Source organism: Falco biarmicus, chromosome 18, assembly GCF_023638135.1.
Source record: "Falco biarmicus isolate bFalBia1 chromosome 18, bFalBia1.pri, whole genome shotgun sequence".
NCBI classification, from domain to species: Eukaryota; Metazoa; Chordata; class Aves; order Falconiformes; family Falconidae; genus Falco; species Falco biarmicus.
Genome location: NC_079305.1, coordinates 4,489,172 through 4,508,352, shown reverse-complemented (window position 1 = coordinate 4,508,352; position 19,181 = coordinate 4,489,172). Strand labels below are relative to the sequence as shown.

Sequence of the window (19,181 nt, the reverse complement as noted above, 5' to 3'; positions counted from 1 at the left end):
ATTCTCATAAATCCCAAGACCAAGCAGTATTAGAGAGACCAGAGGAAACGCCTTGCAGAAAACTGCAAACACCTCCTTTCCATGGAGCCAGAATCCCATCAAACTCAGACAGCCACCAGTACTGTTCTTGGCACCATGGTGCCAAGTCTCCTGAAATTGCCATGCTGCTTAATCCTTCGTGCCTAGCATAACAAGATGCTTAATTAAATGTACCGTTTCCTCTTCCAAGTAACGTTTCAGGAGTAAATGGAACCCTTGGCCTCGATGAACAGGCCATTTTGTGTGTAGTTATTAGAGTCAGTTTGTGAAATGAGCTTGCTGTGCTGCAGAGATGGTTACGGCAATGCAGCTGTCAAAGACAGCGCTGGGATCGCAGAGGGCAGAGGTGAGGCCGCCCAGGGCAGCCTCCCTGCTCCGACAAGGTGCAGCCTGGAAAACCTCCAGTCCCGGGATGCAATAGTGTCCCAGTCCAGCCCCGGTCACTCCAGTTGGAGCCTGACAAAGCAGGACTTTGTTACTCATGAGACCAGTAACAGGACATGTCACATCACTGTGCAGGGCTGCGTGAGCCCACCCAGGCTGTGCTGTCATCAGCCTCCTTTAAATTAACTTTCCTTCTCTGTGTGGGATAGCATCAAACTCCTGAAATTAGGAGCCTGGTGATACCTGGCTCCTTGGGGGGTGATACCTGTTTTTAGAGGTGAAGTGTACAACTGGTGAAAACTAAACCTGTGTGGGAAAACAACACCACGTCTCTGCACGGTGCAGAGCTGTCAGGTTATGCCTACAGCTGTAAGCGTGCTTTGCCCACGCTCGGGGCCAGCTGGATGTGAGCCAGGCCTCAAGTGGAAACCGTACAGAGGTACTGGTGCAGTGCCAGCACCGGGCTAGTAAACTCTTCTGAGAGGCTGGGAATTTTACGCTGGGCTCAGCATCGCTCTAAAACTGGTCCACCTCGTTTGGACTGGAGCTGGCTCACACCTGCCTGTAGCTGACCCTGTAGATACTCCTTTAAATCCATCATTTGCATGCTAGTTCTCTGCATAACGATGCATCTCACCCAGCATAATTACTGTCCAACTCGGTCCTTAAGGTCAGAAGCTGGTTCCGAGGAGTTAAAAGTATATCCGGGAAACTCTGGGTGAGCTGGTACGCACAGGCTCAGGCGCTATCTGGAATAGTTCAGTTCAGGAGGCTGCACTTAATTAAAACTGCAAAATGGAACAATTAGCTGAGACTTGAAGATTTCCTACAGCCTCAGCTGAGTGTAACGGGTGTTTTCTAATCTCTCTATTTATCTTATTGTTAATCTGTAGCTATCAATTAAAATAATTCTCCAAACTTTGATGGGTACATTTGGAAACTACTCAGATAACAACAGAATCATTTAACTTTTTGTTTGTGAAGCTTAATTTGCCTTTACTTTTTCCAGTGCTTGCCATTTTTAAAGGGAGTTTGTGCTTTGATCTCAGACCTGGTATGTTACGGAGGATGCAGCTGGGGTACCAATGCTGGCTAGGCTGGCAGAAAAGGCAGAAGTATAATTTATGGCAGTTTTCAGAAGCTGTAGTAACTGCCAGTCATGCTGATAGTTTTAGTCAGTTGTGGAAAACCATGCAGCAGAGTCTTGGGCCAGGAAAAAGCAGTTGAGGTATGGAGCCTTTGAAGTCTGAAAATTGATTTTCTTCAAAAGGAAAGAAGCTTCCTATCAGCTCACAGCTACAGTCATGGGCAGTGGTGGCTTTTTCCTGTAGTCACAGTTCAAATCCAGACTAAGAGTTAAAGAATAAATAGTGTGTAATGCTTAGTCAGTTACAAGGCATTACTTTAGGTCCATTTTCTGCTTGTCAGGCAGGGGGCATCTAATTGAATTGGCACTGGTGGGAAACTATATTGCCAGTTCAGGGTGTCACAAACTTCTGCTGATGCAAGGAAGCACAGCTCAGTAATTTTGCTAACATGTCACCCTGTCAGCGCATCCCAGGCCACCTTGCAGGGAGGCTCTCTGGGCCCGGGGAAGATTTAAGTCATGCCGTTCTGTCCTGGATCGCCCTGTTTGCCTTGTAACAGGGCTGGCAGTTCTGGTGCATGTGCATTTTGTTTTAATTCAATGTAGACACTGTTCTTTCAGGCCATTTCATGCAAATTGCTGGGCAGGCAGAAATAATCTGTATTGTCTGCTGGCCTCAGGCAGTGCTCAGAGCTGTAGCGCAGGGACAACAGCTCTCCCTCCCTGCCCCCTCTCAGTGGAGCCCTCCAGTTCCACCGTAGCATTTGATTCAATAATCATGAATATACTGTGGGAAGAGTTGACCTTTGCAGCGACCCTTCACGCACAAAGCTTGTGTTCTAGCTGAGAGCTGCATTTTTGTTTTTAGCATGAGTTTTAAGCACTCTAATTAAATCAGGGACCTGGTTTAATAATCCTAGTTGGCTCAGGCAGCTGAGACAATTCGTTCACAGTTGCTTTATTAATGCAGCAGTAATCTCCAGGTTGGGAGTTCACCTCTTTATTCATTCATCCAATTCTTTGGGAATGGGGAATGATTTTCAAAGCACCACATGCTCTGGCTGGGAAGGCCCAGCCTGCAGCCCAGTGCACAGAATTAAAGCACTTGCCTAAAGAGGGCAGAGAAGGATGGAGCAAGGAAACTGCACTGACAATTTTCCATCAGGCTTTCACATTTTGTATTTCCACATCACCCAGCATAGTTCAGGTCCATTAAGTCCTGAATCTAAGCTCCTGGGCACCCACTACAATTAATAAATCTATTGCCACCTGTCACCATGGTTTAGAGGCAAGCCTAGCAAAACACTGACCAGTTTTTGAGCTGAAAATCATATTGTTCTCTAAGTCGTAAGTATGTAGCTTGGACTACTGAGCTTCCTGTATGTGGCTTGGGTTAGAATTTATTCTAGTATCCTCCCTGTAAAACTGTATATTCATCCGATGTCTGACGCAGTTTGCACACACTAGGGTGTAAACCAGGAGCTGCTCAATTCAGATTGACAGCTACGCCACATAAAAATTGACATGAGCAAAAGGAGAATCAGTCCCCTGTGTATTTTCAAGGTGTAGAATGAAAAGCCTTTCAAAATGCTGCATAATATACAACATAGCAAGTATACAGGATGGTTTGATTTTTCTTGGTTCTCCAAAATATATAAGAGGATAGAGGTATAAAAAGAAAAAATATGCATTGCTCAATACATGGAAACTATATCATAGAGTGGTTCTAAGGCAGATATATTTTCTTAGATGACACTATTTTCTTAGTAAAATATCTGACATCTCAAGTGCTATAAATCATCATTGCTGTGTTGACACAAGTGAAGCTGCATTGATTTACACCAGCCAACGATCTGGCCTTTATTCATTATTGTGGCCTCAAATTAATCCCTCTGGAGAAAAACAGAGAAGTTTGGGAAGTTGGGCTAGTTTGTTGTGTATGTGTTTTCAGTCAAGACAACTTCCAGAAACTCAGATAAAGAAAAACATTCAAATGAGGCAAAGATGAGTAATTGACGATCACAACTGTGATTATAAGGTATAATTACAATTAGCTGCACAAGAGTGTTAATCATGAAAATAATTACATGTCAGCTGTTTCCAAAAGAAAAGAGAATGTAATTAAGTGGCTCAAATGGGTGACAAAAACATAGCACAGGAGTGACAGAGATGGTGTTGGCAGAAGGGGAACAGGAGTGTGCTTTGAGGCAAAGTCCACTGGATATTTGCTATTGCCTCTCAAGCCTTTCCAAAGAAAGAAAAGCAGGGAGTCAAGCTCATAGCTCTAATAATGGGCTGTTTAGGTTGATTGAGCCAATTTTAATGCCACTAGAAAGGGGGAGAAAAGGAATCTCAGCATTACAGCTACTGGATTTCTCATCTCTGTTAGGTTAGGGCTGTCTTTTATTTCTTCTGCAGTGGAATTAAGATCAGGCCAGTCCTCAAGCCACCTCTCCTCTACTAGATGCTACTACCAAATGAAGCTTCTTGTTTTGTCCCACAAAATCAGGCTTGAGGCAGCCATGCAATTGCCATACAGCAAGTCTTTTTTACTTTTCATGGGGTTGTTTTAGCTGGCTGTACTGGGAGCTTGCTTTTGGTCCTTTCCCTCTTTTTTGCTTAGACAGGCTACTTCTTGTTCTAACTGGTGTTGGGTGAATCAAATATTACAGCCTCCAGAGCAGGTCATTGTGCCACAGGATATCTGTCAGAAAACCCAACCGTCCATTCCCTTACACACACATCGTGAATTATAGAAAGCTCTCTTCAGGGAGTGAGGGTGGCAGGGTCCTGTAATTTATCTTGCATGAAATGAGCTTGTTTGAATGGACTGGAAAAGCCAAGCCATTAATTTAGAATAGCTTCTGGACTCTGCAGTGCAATTCCATTCTACATATCCACTACCATAAAAGTTATGAGATTTTAATACCCTTTCCTTTTTTTTTTTTTATTTTGTCCTCCTGCAGAGCCAGTGCTAGCTGCTTCAGTTGCATGCTTCTGAACGCTTCCTTCACCTCACCAGTCGTGTGTGAACAATTGAGTAAGTTTACTTAGTGTAAATCCTCTTCTTTAAACTCATTAAAGTGTGCCAAGCCTCTCCAAGAGTCATTTGACGAACTCCCCTGAGTAGCAAAGTAGTGTTTCTTATGATTATTATTGCTATTATTATTTTTCTCTCAGCTCCATCTGTAATGTAAACACTATTATGTTTTAATTATCTGTTTGAAAAGGAGATTTAAAAGTGAATCCCGCAGGAACCTGGCCAGCATACACAATAGAAACCCTCTCGAGAGTCACTCGGTAGGTGAAATCTCACATGGGAGGCACCAAAGATGCACTGGAAGGAACAGAGCTGAATGTCACGGCCATCCCATACCCACAGTCTTTTGTCCCATAGAAGTGGGACTGAAAGCTGATGGATCACTCCCCCCAAGAGGGTGTTTTTCCAGGTCTGTTCTCAGGTGTGTGTTAGGGGAAGGAAGGTGCTGACAAAAGGATGTTTCTCGACATTTGGTAAAGGGATTGTCACCCATTCAGCAGAGAAGGGACTCGGGAACTAAAGGAACATCATCGTAAAGACGAGGGAATGAAAATGTGTTGGTTGCCATGGTGCCTTGTCTCAGACAAGATGATAATAGCAAGTATGAGATCATGCAGACAGTGTACCTCTGCAGACCCCATACAGATCACCAGCTGGAGATCTGGTGTTCATGGCCAGCTTTTCAGATCCCTTTTTCCTCCCTTGCTCTTAAGCCAGCTCTGTCCTCTCCCCTGTTGTGCCCTACCTACAAAGGGAACTGGGAGTTGCTGCTCTTTGCTGGTTTTCCTCCCCTTTCTCATGCTTAGGACTGTGGTTTAGTGTGCAGGATCTGGCAGGAGGCACTTGGACTTACCCAAGTAAAGGAAATAGGAAGGATAAGTCATTAGGACAGGTGACCAAAGGGCGTGCAAATGTATTCATGAATTAAAAATGCTGCCAAAAGGAAAGGCACACCGAGGGAGTGAAGTCAGATCAAACCCAAGACAGGAATGAATTGTTGCAAAACCTGAAAAACATCTCTCACTTTTTAAGCTTGAAGTAAACTCAGCTTTGTGACCCCTTTTCACACCCCTTCATTGGTACGAATCTTTCTGCCAGTCCTCCTCCGCAATGTAATCACTCCACTGTTTAATGTTCTGCATTTTCCATTATCGCTAATCTCCTCAAATGAAAGGCAGGAACCCAGGCTGCTCCTCTGCCCGTGCCAGAGCCAATGTGCTAATTGCAGCCCTCCTGCCTGCCAGGACTGGGGGAGGTGGGTTCCCTCCCACACAGCAGTCTCCTCCTGACCACCCCCTGTGCTGACCACAGTGAAAGCACCTGTAGGGAGGACGGATAGCAATGCATAACAGTCTTCTGGACTGCAAAGCTCTTCTTCCCCTTCCCGTGCTCCAGAGAGGTCAGCAGCCCCCGAGAAGGTCCTGTAACATTATGACTTACGTGTGACCAGAACACCTTAAAACTAAAGGGTTCCCAGAAACTCGGAAGAGGCCCTCCTGCATCTGGCAAATCCACAAAGCTTTGAATTCCTCTGGGAGGAATGACACTGTGAAGATGTGAGATGAGAATATTAACACCCCCAAGGTTACCAAATAAAAAAAATTGATTTTTAATAACTCTAACCATCTCTTCAGCTTTCATTAGTCTCCTCTTTGGCTTTATAGTGCTGGGCATGAAGAATATGAGGATTTGAAGAATTAACTGAATTAATGAGGGCTGATTATTAATGTTCAGAGCTCAATAAAAAAGGGAGAGAGAGAAATAAAGCACAAAAAAATGAGCTGAAAATAAGGATAATCTTTCATTTCCCCCAAAATGAGGTACATTGAATTATTGCTATACTTAAAACTGAAGCACCAAAGGAATGGAAATAAATACCTCCCATTAGCTATTGGAGGACCTGTGAAATTTCCTGCAAGCAAATGTCCAAGTCAGGGGAAGAGGATGATAATGAGGAAACGGTATTGAAGACTGCCAGTGAGGCTTTGGGCAACTCCTTCTGGACCAGACTTTGAAAACCACTCAGCACTGTGGCCAGATCACCAGAGAACCCAGTGCCACTTCTGCCCCGCCCGCCGATTGTAGGGGATCCTGGAGTTGCGAGAACCTGGTCCATAATCACAATCTGTTTGGATGTTCAACTCCTCCAAAGGTTTTAGCATTCCATGTTGTAGAAGGCCTGCTCCTTTGCCACCTGTGAGTATCTGACCAGTAATTCATCTGCAATGAGAGTTGTACGGACAGAACTGTTAGTGCTCCGATGTGTTTAGGTTGCAAAATCTTCAAGAGGGGGATTGTTTCTGGAAGTCTGAACTCAGTCCAGGCCTACAGTCACAACTGTAGCACAGATATTGCTAACAGTAATCCCTGCCTTCCCTCTATCCCAAAGTCCTAACCAGCTTTGCCTTTACAAGCAAAGCAAAGCACTTAATTATCTGCATAGAAAGAAAGACAGAATTGACTGCCATTGCTCCTTCTCCATGGGTGGGATCGTCCAGGATTGTCAGGGCTAATGGTAATTGATGTTTCCTTTCACACCTGCTCTCTTTCCTGCTTTATTAAGCCTCTGCAAACACTGTGGTCTCTGGGGAAACAGTGGGAGTGGAGGAGGAAGCCTGTGGAAGAGAACAATTCCGGTTGTTCAGCACAGCGCTTTGCTAAATTGCATTCAGCCTCTTTTGCAGAGTAATAAAGTGTTGTCTGAAAGGCAGCATGGAGTTTTAATTTTCTCATTGTCAATGGATGCTGTAATCACGTAATTAACAAAGTGCGGGAGATAGTCATTTAAAGCAAGCCGAGAAAGCCAGGACATGAAGCAGATGCTTGGGGGAGTAGAACAACTTTTATTTGAGCTCTTCTAGACCTGGAGACCTTTTTAGTACTTGAAAGATGGAGGAATCGCATTTGGAAAACAGCAGTAGTTAAAAGGAGTGTGTGCTTCAGTCTGCTATTTTATCCCTGTACTAACTTAAAAATACAAGGGTTAAGCTTTCCCTGCATTGCCCCGATCTGAGAGTCTGGGGTACGCAGTGAGGGGTAGATCCTAACATCCAGCACTGGCTGCAGGGGACGCTGATCGCTATGGTCCTACAGCCTTAAATCTCGTGCTGTTTTTTCTCCTGCAACTTCAAGGTTTCTCCCTACCCCAGCAGTCTTCACCATCTCTATTTTTCACAGCCACTGCACTTCTACCAACGTTTATGACGGGTTGGACAGAGCCCTGACTGCTTTATATTACAATGACACCAGTGTTTCTTCTGCTGTGGTTTTGTGTTTTTTCTCAGAAGCAAGCAAAGGGCTTTTTGGACCAAATAGCAGCAGTGCCTCCCGCTCCTGACAGAGCTGTGAGGGTGTCGGGTTTGTCATGGCACCGGCACAGCCACAGCCACTACGTGTCATATCAGAGTAATCAACAATCTTTGGAGAGACAGCAGGCAGTGATGCGTAACCAGTAACTTCTCATACTCTCCGATTAGCAGTAGGCAGCTGATGACTTTTTCAAAGTAACTCTAATAACCCAGTGCCCAGACCGTAGGCACAAACGTGGCAGCTGCAGGCAGGCAGGTCCCGCTCGCGGCCCTGGAGCCGTCTGACAGAGGGCAATGGCTCCTGTGCCTCAGCCTTGGCCTGGGGGCAGAATTACTAGAGCTGAAGTGAGTGCAGTGGTCTCTCCTCCGTCCCGCACCGACTCACCTCATGGCTTCGGCAAGTGCCAAGACCACTCGAATGTTTCACCGCAGAGCTGCCTGCCTGCCTGCCTGCTGCCTAAACACCCTTGGGCTGCCGCAGCGCCCGGTGCCTGCTCGGCTGTGTGGATGCCGAGCGTGGACCAGGTCTTGCAGCTGCTGAAGACGAGACCAATTCTGTCACTGCGTCTCTGCTCTGCAGTGCCCTTCCTCAGTGTGGGCTGAGGGCTGGAGAGGATCAGCGCATGCTGTGCCCGGCAGCCTCCATAAAGCACCCTCTTCCTATCCTCCCTCTTTCTATTAATTTGTAGATATTTTAGGGTGAGGAAATGTAATCTGTCTGCACGGAAAACTTTCTTCCTCAGTGGCTGCTGACCAAAGAAAGAGACTGTCTGGAGGAAGCAGGGAGGTACTATTTTTTATGCAGGAAATGCCTCCCTAAGTCTGGGAACCCAGTAAACAATCACAGCAATGGAAGGATCCTGGAGATTTAGAGATGCAAGAGTGCTGACAGAGGCTAAGCTTGACCCATTTATCTCTCAGCCCCTCTCAGCATATTTAGCAGCAGCTAAGAAGCACCTCGCAAAATTGAAACCAGTGAATTTAAATGATAGCCTCTTCTGTTCTGGCTTTTTAATTTCACATCCCTTGGATACTCCCCTCCCCACTTTGAAATGCGGAGTCCTCTTTGTCTCCAGTGATATACTAGGTGTCCATCCCCACCTCCACACCGCTGAACTGGAAATTGTTTACAAAGTGGACATTACAGGTCTGCTGACTTTAATTAGGAGGAGATACCAGGTTACAGGTCGCAGGCAGGGAGTGCAGACTTTGGGAGGAAGTGTGGCTTGAGGGCTTGGTTTATGGACCAAAGTGAGCTCAAGGAAACATTGCAGATAATCAAAGGGCACAGTGTTCCTCCAGATGTTTGCTGCTGTGAAGCTCCTTTAACTATCAGACCCCTTTTAAAGTACTTGTTTGCTTTATACCTCATTAACTGCTAGAGAAATCACCCAACAGAGCTCATAATTTTGTGCTCCTGACCTGTGGATGCTCTGTACTTATATGGCTTTGAAGAAACTGTCAGGATTGTGGTAGTATTTATAGTATGACTGTGTTTACAGACCCCAGCTGAGAACAAGACCTCAGTATGAGGCCTCATACTGTGGAAAATGTGTGAGGTATGAGCTTACGGGCTTAAAAGCTGAAGGGGCAAACAGGATTGCATAGGAGGTCGGTTCTGGAGAGTGATCCGGGTTTGACACCTTGGTAACAGGGCAACACATTGGTGACTGTCCATAAGCATCAGAATAGAATTGAATGGAGCTGTGCAGAATTCCAGTATCTTATCAAGGCTTCAAGGTGTACCAGGATTTAATCATAGAATGGGTTGGGCTGGAAGGGACCTTAAACATCATCTAGTTCTAACCCCACTGCCACAGGCAGGGACCCCTCCCACCAGCCCAGGGTGCCCCCAGCCCCATCCAGCCGAGCCCTGGGCACTGCCAGGGATGGGGCACACACAGCTGCTCCGGACAGCCTGTGCCAGCGCCTCACCACTCTCATAGTGAAGAATTTCTTCGTTATACCTAATCTAAATCTACCTCTTTCAGTTTAAAGCCATTACCCCTTGTTCTAGCGCTACATGCCCTTGTAAAATTCCCTTTCCACCTTTTTGTAGGCCCCTGTAGGTACTGGGAGGCTGGTCTAAGGTCTCCCCAGAGCCTCCTCCAGGCTGAACAACCCCAGCTCTTGCAGCCTGTCCTCATAGCAGAGGTGCTCCAGCCCTCCCATCGTCTTCACGGCCCTCCTCTGGACTTGCTCCAACAGGTCCATGTCCTCCTTATGTTGGGGGCCCAGAGCTGAACACAGAACTGCAGGTGGGGTCTCACCAGAGCAGAGGGGGAGAATCCCCTCCCTCAACTGCTGGCCGCGCTTCTTTTGATGCAGCCCAGGATACAATTGGCTTTCTGGGCTGCAAGTGCACATTGCTGGATCATGTTGGGTTTCTCATCAGCCAGAGCCCCCAAGTCCTCCTCAGGGCTGCTGTCAGTGCATTCTCTGCCCAGCCTGTGTTTGTGCCTGGGACTGCATCCAGATTATATACAGGTTTGAGACAGAGACCGCTAATGGAACTGCCCCTACAGTTAGTGGAGGGAAGTAGTTGCAATTCTTGCATAAATCACCTCTAGCAGACGACGTTACTACCTACTTGATATTACACCCCTAAATAGTATGTGATGTGCATGCCTCACTGCTGTCTTGAACTTGGCCATCATAGTTGGTGGTTCACCTCTCAGTGCCGCATTTAGCGTTTTGGGTGTAGGGCCAGGATCCAGACAAAGACCTCCAACACCTCATTTTTACCCATAACATCACCACATCTCTGCAAAATTGATGCTAGATTTGTACACAAGCACAAATGCACTGGCTTGGTGGAGTGACTCCCAGTTTGCGGGGAGTAAATAAAAGGAACATTATGTCTGTGCATGCTGCATGCAGTCCCTGTTAAGATTTTTTTAAGGACTGTCACTGTCTGCAGTCGTCCTTCCAGATGGGGGAATAGGAGACCTTGCTGGTAGCTACAGTGCTAGCAGCAGTGCAGAGCTTGTCTCATCTGCAAGTCACTGCCTGCACAGCCCGCAGCCACCCACAACAGTAATTATTCACAGCTCTTTAAATTCCTTTTGTACTGCTCCACTGCAATTTTAAATCACTCCATCAGTTGTGACAGTTTATGAGAGCTGATGTGGCTCATCCTCTGGAACAGACAAGCGTGCATAGAAGCAATTATTCCATAAACTCCATTTTATTTTTCACCCAGTGTCTTCCCTGATCCTTAAGCCATTAAATATCAGCTGCTTTTCCTTTTTTTCTTTTGCGTTTCCCTTGAGCAACTCCTGTCAGGAGGGCTGGAGCCCAAGTTATTTTTTTCATAACACCCCAGTGTGTTCACAGCTCCACCACTTCCTGACAAATGACAGGCTCCATATTGTGCCAGGGAAAGGTAAATTGTTAAGTGCATTTACTTCTGTTAACGCACTAGTCGACACAGTGCAGTCTCCTGTTTGAGCTGCCAGGCATCTGTATGATTTTTAAGCAGCTGTCACTTGGGTACCTTGGAAGGAAGAACGGCACTCTGAAAATTCACAGATGCGGGGAAAGGTGTTTGCTTATGTAGCTCCTGTAAAATGATGAGCCCTATTAATTAATCACTCCTTTTTCGGAATAGGTGTCGGAATCAGACAAGAGCCAATCAGTAAACATGGGAGCAGGAGTATGGTTCAGGAGCAGTGCTGGAGGCAGCAGCAGGAAAACAGGACGAGGTGGAGAAGGAGCTGTGCTGGGATGATGGGATCACCCCCGCTGGGTGCGTTAGATTGCAGGATAAGCTGTCCCAGAGCTGAGCAAGGCCTTACAGGGGAGCTGTACCGACTCTCCTTAGCTTACCCGCAGCAATGTGTAACAGGAATAGCCCTACTGCAAGTTAACAGGCTATCCCAATGTAAAAATCACTGAAGCCTAGAATTGTAAAATTAATTTAGGTGCCTAACAGGCATTGAAATCAACGGCAGTTAGATGCTGAAAATCCTTTAAAAATAACAGATCTTACTGAAAGCCAGTGAAGTCAGCGGAAGGATTCCTGCTGATTGCAACAGATACTCATCTAAGATGGAAATGTAAGACAGAATCAGAGAACGGTTTGATGTGGCCCTGTTGGTTTCTCTAATGTTACCCTACAGGTGGTCCCAGTCTCATGGCACGTCTGCACGAGCCAGGGCTCTTCTTCAAACAAAGGGGCATGTTCAGATGTAAAACTTGAGCAATAAATTGTTTCCAAATGCACAGCTAGGTCAAGGGAAAGAGTCAGCAATCCCTAGGCAGTTTTACGATCTAATTTAATTTCTCAAGTGTATCAGTCTGTGGTTCGTATAGCTCCTGACATATGTACTTGGCTAAAACCTAGGAATAGGAATATGTGCTTGGCAGAATAACTCTGGACGCGACAGGAATATAGACTTTTATCAGCAGAATGAAATCATCAACCCTTTATTGGTTTGAATTGCTCACCTTCTCTCCTACGGAGTCAGATCTCCAGCTGATATCTATCAGCTAAGGACCTTCCTCATGGCACCATTATCAGCAGAGAGTAAAAAATCTCTGTGCATTAATTGTCTAGGAGGAAGCATTTGCATCTGTGTGCACACTTGAATTTTGCCTGTAGGTGTGTCAGTTTTGTCTCCATTTAAAAAAGTCGCTGTATCAGCACAGCCAAAAGCAGAATTTGTGCCAGCAGCGTGGTTTGGAGCAGCAAACCAGACCAAGGTGTAAACATGGCCAGGGCTTTCTGTTCTCACATTCGTTTACAAAACTGTCCAAGGCGAGCCTGCATTTTGTTTGATATCCTCACTGCATTCAGAAACAGAGAGAATTATTTCAGGCTTTGTGTTGAGGGCTATTGTCCTCTTCTACTCCAGAAAACAGCTGTAATAGGCCACCCAAGTATCTGAGGAGAGGAATTAAGCTGCAAGGTGGCTGTTGAGGTCATGTAACACCATGAAAGCTGTAATTTCCCTGGGATTTATTTCCTACAGACAACTTGTGGTCTATGTGCAGTGAAAGCTAATTTAAACAAGAAGGATGAGTCTTACCAACACACCTTGATTGGCAATTGTGATAAATTCCTGCAATTACTATTAACTTCACATAAGGTTTTTGTTTGTTAAAGACGTTGCTGAAATGACAGCCCAGCAATGGAATAAAACAGGTGAAAGGGGAAGTTGCATGAAATGTTTGTCTTTGCAGAGTTCCCTGAGTAGATCTACAATGAACAGGAGTCTTCCTTCTCTCTCCTACCAGCATCTCACTTCTCATAGTCAGATAATGCACAGTGAAGTTGTTTTGTTCTGTTTTCTGGTGAGGTAGTTTCCAACACGGTCATTTATTATTCAGTCCTTGTACTAGAACATGGAGCAATGTGTGCTTGAATCACATGGGTTTTAGTCATAGGAATAAAATATTTACAAATGTGAACTATTTCACAAGTCTCTATGGTCTCTACCAAGCATTGAGAAATTATGAGTGTCTTCCAGAAATATTTTGATCTCTTTTTAAAAAGTTACAAGTTTAACGATGCTATAATACATGTGGCAGCTTCATCTTCTAATTTCTGATTCTGCAAGTTGCTCTTGCTTCACGTTTTCAAGCTTTTGTCATTCTCTGTCTCCTTTTTTAAGAAAAATGGAAATTGTGATGTTCTTGCCATGATTCAACCGCTAAAATTGTAAGAAAAAATCAGAGCTGAGACCCACAATAAAATAACAAAACCAGACAATGTTACTTTACGCACACACACACGCAGAAATTTATCAGGAGGTTTGCAGAGCCCTCATCTCTAAGGAATCTTTCCAGATCTGTTTGAAAGTTGCTCCTGCCTCAAAGCTTCCAGGACAAGAAGAACAAGGGGAAATGAAAACTGCAGATGGACTCTGTGTTAAATCAGCAGTGGCTAAAAGGAGTCCTGGGCTCTGATGCATTGTCTTCAGTGGGATTAAGGAGGAGCCCCAAAAGGAGAGAGCTCCAGAGCTGGTTTGCTTCCATTAAGGAACAGAAGTATGAGACCAGGTCACTCAAGAGCTCGTGTTGGATACCGAGCTCTTTTAACAAGTAGATCACACATCCGCTAAATTCATTATTCCTTTCCCTGCTCTTTGGAGACAGCCCCAGAGCCCACGCTGTTTTGTAACCTCACAGATTAGGAAACAGGCCTGAAGAGCTGCAAAGAATGCCAGTCTGCATGACCAAACCCAAAGAGGTCAGATATTTTTCCTCTGAAAAAAAAATGACACGTTTACATCTGCTGTTTGTTTCCTAAAGAAAAACAGTTCATAAACGACAGACAAGACAGAGGCCTCACCTTCTATGTGAAACGCTCAAAAGCAAGCAGGAATCGTGCTGGCCACACATAAACCTGCCTGTCTGCATTGTAAATGTTCATACCTTAAATTTGGCCAATTGTGTGGGTGTGGAAAGCTCAGCCAGAAGTCGTGTTTCTTGCAGCGAGGAAGTGAGTGAACACAAAGCAACAGAAAGGGAAAAGAACAGCAGGTGAAATGAGTGCCTTGTAGGAGTTCGCCACTCATTACTGCAATGATGATTTGACTCATGCACTTTTGGTTTTGGGCTTTTTTCCTCCTTGGAGACAGAACACTTAATGATAAAATACCACCTTTGTTAAAGCAGAACTAATATTTAACAGCCGCAAAGCAACCAGTTCACACTGGAATCAGCTTCTTCAGCAGAGAAGGAAGGAAGAAATGTCAAGGGCACAGCAGGTGCTGCCGTCTCCTCCCACCCTGCTTGCATCTGTGTTTAAAGTGGGTTTATAGATTGCTCATGTGCAGGTCCATAGGCAAACTGCAGATCCAGCACTACACACGTGGCTGGATCTGTGATGTGCAACTCTGTGAACACGCTTGGCTGCCTGTAAGATATGGTGTTACCTCTGTCTTCACCTAGCAGAGCTGGAGCTGGAGCAGATGTGCCCCCATCACCCTCCGTATACGTAAGTGCCACCAGATACATGTAGTAACACAGACACACGCTACTACACACAGCAGCATGCCACTACACAAACTCACACATGACTGCAGCCACCTCGGGAGCGGCTCACAGCCACAGAGAGGTCTGACCTTTCCTTCCCATCCCGAAGAAGCTGAGAGCTGTGAACAGCTAAAACCGCACCAGCTGCAGTCTGTCCGGCCTCTCCAAGGCCTTGTGAAAGAAGCTGACAGAGACCACTCACAGGTGAACTTCTTCGTGGGGAACGAACCCCGAGATCCCGGCTTAGCCCTGTGTACCAGCTGCAGCCCCTGGGATATTTGCACTGCAGGAGGACAGAACAAGCTGCGTGCACACACAGCAGATTGCTGAGCCAACAGCGGAAAGGAAAATGCAAGCGCTTCCTGCAGAAATATGTGACAAGACACTTGAAAGATTTCAAGCGGAAAAGTCACTGTAGTTTTGTGTTCTGTAAGAACTTTGTGGGCAGAGAAAGAGTGAACTTCTGGACATTTCTGAATCAGCTCTTCCAGCGACTGCTGAGACTGTGCTGGAGAGCTTAGCACACGAATTTCACAGACTGAGCCTTCCTCGTGACTGGGTTACTATTCTCAGTGTGGTTCTGCATTCAACTTTAAGACCTTTCTGCTGAAAAGGAGAGGGAAACTCCCTTTATCTCCTGAAATCTATGTTTGAAGGCCCAGTTGTCTCCATTAGATTCTCACTGGGTTTAGTGGGAATCTGGCACACACAAGGGAAGCACCGACAAAGGAAGAGACAGGCTGTGTTCCTTACCCCACCTTTCAGAAAGTCATCTTGACTATGTCTTGCCAAGATGAGACTCTATTTTCAGTAGGGAAGCTGCCGAGCCCACCAGAACGCCTCAGAACTAACCCCACAGAAAGCTCAGATACACACATCTGTTGCGGTGCAAGAGTAAGTGGGAAACTGAGTCCTGCATCTGCGATGGGGAAAGACAGATCTCAAAAGATTAGTTTCTTCACCTATAGTTTGCCATTATTTCTTGTTAACTGCACCGCGTGAGCTCAGCCCCTTTCCACTTCTTTCTTAACCACCTCCTCGCAAACACAGCCCTACGATTCCCAGCAGAGTGACTTTATAGATATGCTGTTTAGTGAATGGCAGAATTTGGCCTGTCTTGTTGCTGACATGATAATTTCCTATCATTCCCACCATTCCTAGGTAATTACAATAGCTCTGTATTATTGTAAGACATACATTATTGGCTTAATTCTCCTCCTCCTCTGGAATTCCAGGAGTATGTAGACATATTTCAGATATATTCTGCATTCTAGCCAAAGCTTGGCAAGTGCAATATGTGTATCACACCAGTTACAACTATAGCATGAGTAATTTGGGGGAGGAGGGAGGTGAGCGAGCAGAAAAAGAGCTTCTCCAAATCCTTCAGCTCTTCACTTGGACACTGTGAATGAGATATTTAAATACGTTGCTGTGGAAACAATCAAAGAGGGGGTCTTTGTGTGTGTGTGAGTGTGTGTGTTTTAGTAATCCCAAAGGGGGTATTTAATTGGAATCAACCACAGCTTTTTAACTGTGTTTTAAATTGGAGAGAAATAAAAAGAAGAAGCTGCCAGAAAAGGAACATTAAATAAAAGGGGGAGAAAAAAAAAAAAGCCCACATGAAACAAGATGGGGGGAGAAAGGGAAATCAAAAGAATAAATTTACTGTAACCGGCAAAGGATTCATTAGGGTTACAACAAAGCTCAGTTCAATTTCCCTCCTATTGACATTAACGAGTTTGAGGTAGGTCCAGCCTGAAAGGCAGCGAGAACGTATTTCTCCCCCTTTTCCGCCTGGTCCCAGGGAACCGAGCAGCTGTCTGTAAATTGCTCCACACAGGGGAATGAGGTTTCTTTCCTTTCCTCCTTGCATTTTTCTTTGTCCAACTGCACCCGCATTGAGCAGTGCCCTAGGAGCTTGCCTCGCCGCTTTCCGCTCATTGCAGCATCTCTGCTCCCTCCTGGACTCTCTGACTGGGACAAGCCATTTTATTCCTGATAAACCTGAGCTGTTATTTATTACTGTCCTGCAGCTTGAATACATTGAGCTTACCAGGGTTATTTTTGGTCCCAGCAACAGCCCCTCTAGGCTCGTAATTAACTGTTATTGTTGTTAATGTTAGCATGGAAGTTGCTATTTAAGCTAGAGGACACTGTTAGTATAAGAGCAACTTCACTGTGGGTAAACTTACAATGGAAATTAGAGAGACTCCTACACATTGGAAGGACTGATCCTGGACTAAGGGCAGTGGGAGAGGAAGTCTGACAGTTTTGAGAGAAAATTTGGTAGGGTATGAATGAGATTGTATCTCAAAGAGCTGAACTTCACGGTCCAGAAAGTCTTTTCCAATGTCTTGCTCCTATGTTTTACACTTTTTGTATTAAAATGAGACGTCAAAGGGTCTGAATTACAATGCAGTGTGTATTCAGTCACATACACACAGAGTAGGAGCCAGTTCCCGGCGCTCGTGTAAAAAGACAAGATTACATTTGAGATTAATTCTGCATGGACAGAGGCGCCAGTGTGTGCACATTAAGGAAGGGGCATTGATCCCAGATGCCAGGATCAGGCTCTGACGTTCTGCTGCAGAGAGAGCCAGCACAAAATTAGCACACAAGATAGACAGTAGCTGGGAAGAGTCCAGAGACACAGCAAAAGGAAGGGACGTATTCAAGGTCCAGTTTTAGTGTTATTTTTAGATACAGCACATTTTCACCATTCTCTGGAGAGGAAATGGGAGAACGCTGCTTGGTCCTGCTGCCTTTCTAAAGGACTTGGAGCTCAGGTGACAGAAGTAGGCTTTTTTTCATTATTAATAATCACCTATTGGACTCATAAATGCGGTTTTTAGAAACTGGGACTGTCCAGGGAGGTGAAGAAATCAAAGCCTGAGCAGGACAAAGCTAATTCAGCCTCAGCCTTGTGTAACCTTGCAGACTGGCTTTGTTGTCCTGAGAGATCGTGTGGAGAGGCCATGAGCGTGAAGGAAGCGCTCTGCGCTTGGTGCTGTCCCAAGGCACACAGAAAAGAAGAGCAGTCTGTCAGGGATCAGCCTCAGAGACCCTGGCGCACCGTCAGAAGCAGCATGAGGTAAACCTCATGGACCAGAAATTAGGACACACTGAGCTCTCATCAGCTGGAATCATTATGTTTTGGCAATATTGTCCCTTCCCACTTGGCCATGCCTTGACTGGCTCTTCCAGTTTTCAACCGTGACAGCTCCAAGCCCTAGCTCAAGCGCAGAAACCTCTGCTTGCTTCTTCCTCCTTTTCACCATAAACCAAACTCCTCCTGCCAGCCTTTCCCCCTCACCCCCCGCCCCCACTTTGCAACTGGCACCTTCCTTGAAGAAGAACAGCAAGAAAGAAGATGTATAGCTGTAATAGATTTTTCCCCACTGGAGTGTACATTAAATTTAAGGCTTTGCTCTGGACACTGAATGGTTGGTCATTAACGCACCTCGAACCAGCAGCATAAAACAATCCTCATAAGTGCTACCATGAAAAATGGTGGCAGAGATCAGAAGTGATCAGAATGCAGACGGGAGCTGCAGCTCTTGGCGTAAAAATGATTAATGAAAAATCCCCAGCATCCTTTCTTCTCTTTGCAAGGGAGGAAGCAAGCAAGCTTGACAAGAACAACGGCTCCTCATGTGAGGAGGATAATAGCAGGAATGATATGTCTCCAGGAGATTCCCAAGGCCTTGTGCGCACATAATAAATTGCCCTTGTCACTTTTGGGAAACTTATGAAGAAAGATCGCCAAAGCCAGCAGAAGCAGTGAGGGAAAAGAACAAAAGATTCAACCCAAAAGAGCCCAGCCTTGCCTGGGAGACGCACCAGCTCTGCTCACCCCTTGCCTCTGTTTGCTCAACAAAGTGATTTTGAAGTGAACAGAAGGAGTTGGGTCCCCAGGCTCGTAAAGTATCTGTCAGCATATGATGGCAGTAAAGCCAAAAAAGGGACTGCATGATGCAGAGCTGCAGCTCTTAAACCCTGTGTTAGAGAAGAGGATGCCACTGGCACGCTGGCCTGTGCTGCCACAGCAGGTGCTTGCAGTCAGGTGTCCGGGTGACTGACAAGGATGTCATGGTAGGTAAGGGCTTTGGCTTAGGAGAGCTTACTTTTTTTCCTGAATTGAGTCAATTTTCTTACACAAATGGTGCAAGTCGGCTAATCTCTTCCTGCCTCAGCTCTCTACCTGTAAAACAGACATGTTTCCTTTCTATTCTCCTTTGGCTACTTATGTGCAAATTCTTTGAAGCAGGCACTGTCTGCCCCCGTGCATGTGTATCTCATAGCTCGGGGATGTGATCCTGCAAATACCAGAGCTGGTTGTCAT

The 19,181-nt window shown here is 45.6% G+C and overlaps 1 protein-coding gene across 15 annotated transcripts in view; it reads left to right on the top strand.

The window, feature by feature from the left end:
• DUSP26 (dual specificity phosphatase 26) overlaps window positions 1-19,181 on the top strand; it is a 41,460-nt gene that overhangs the window by 8,053 nt on the left and 14,226 nt on the right. For 14 of the 15 annotated variants that reach the window (XM_056363111.1, XM_056363109.1, XM_056363106.1 and 11 more), the window contains one exon: window positions 4,477-4,550. The exons of the other annotated variant lie outside the window; for it this stretch is intronic. The gene's annotated coding sequence lies outside the window, so the exon portion shown is untranslated. The remainder of the gene's footprint in view (window positions 1-4,476; window positions 4,551-19,181) is intronic. 15 annotated transcript variants of the gene reach the window in all.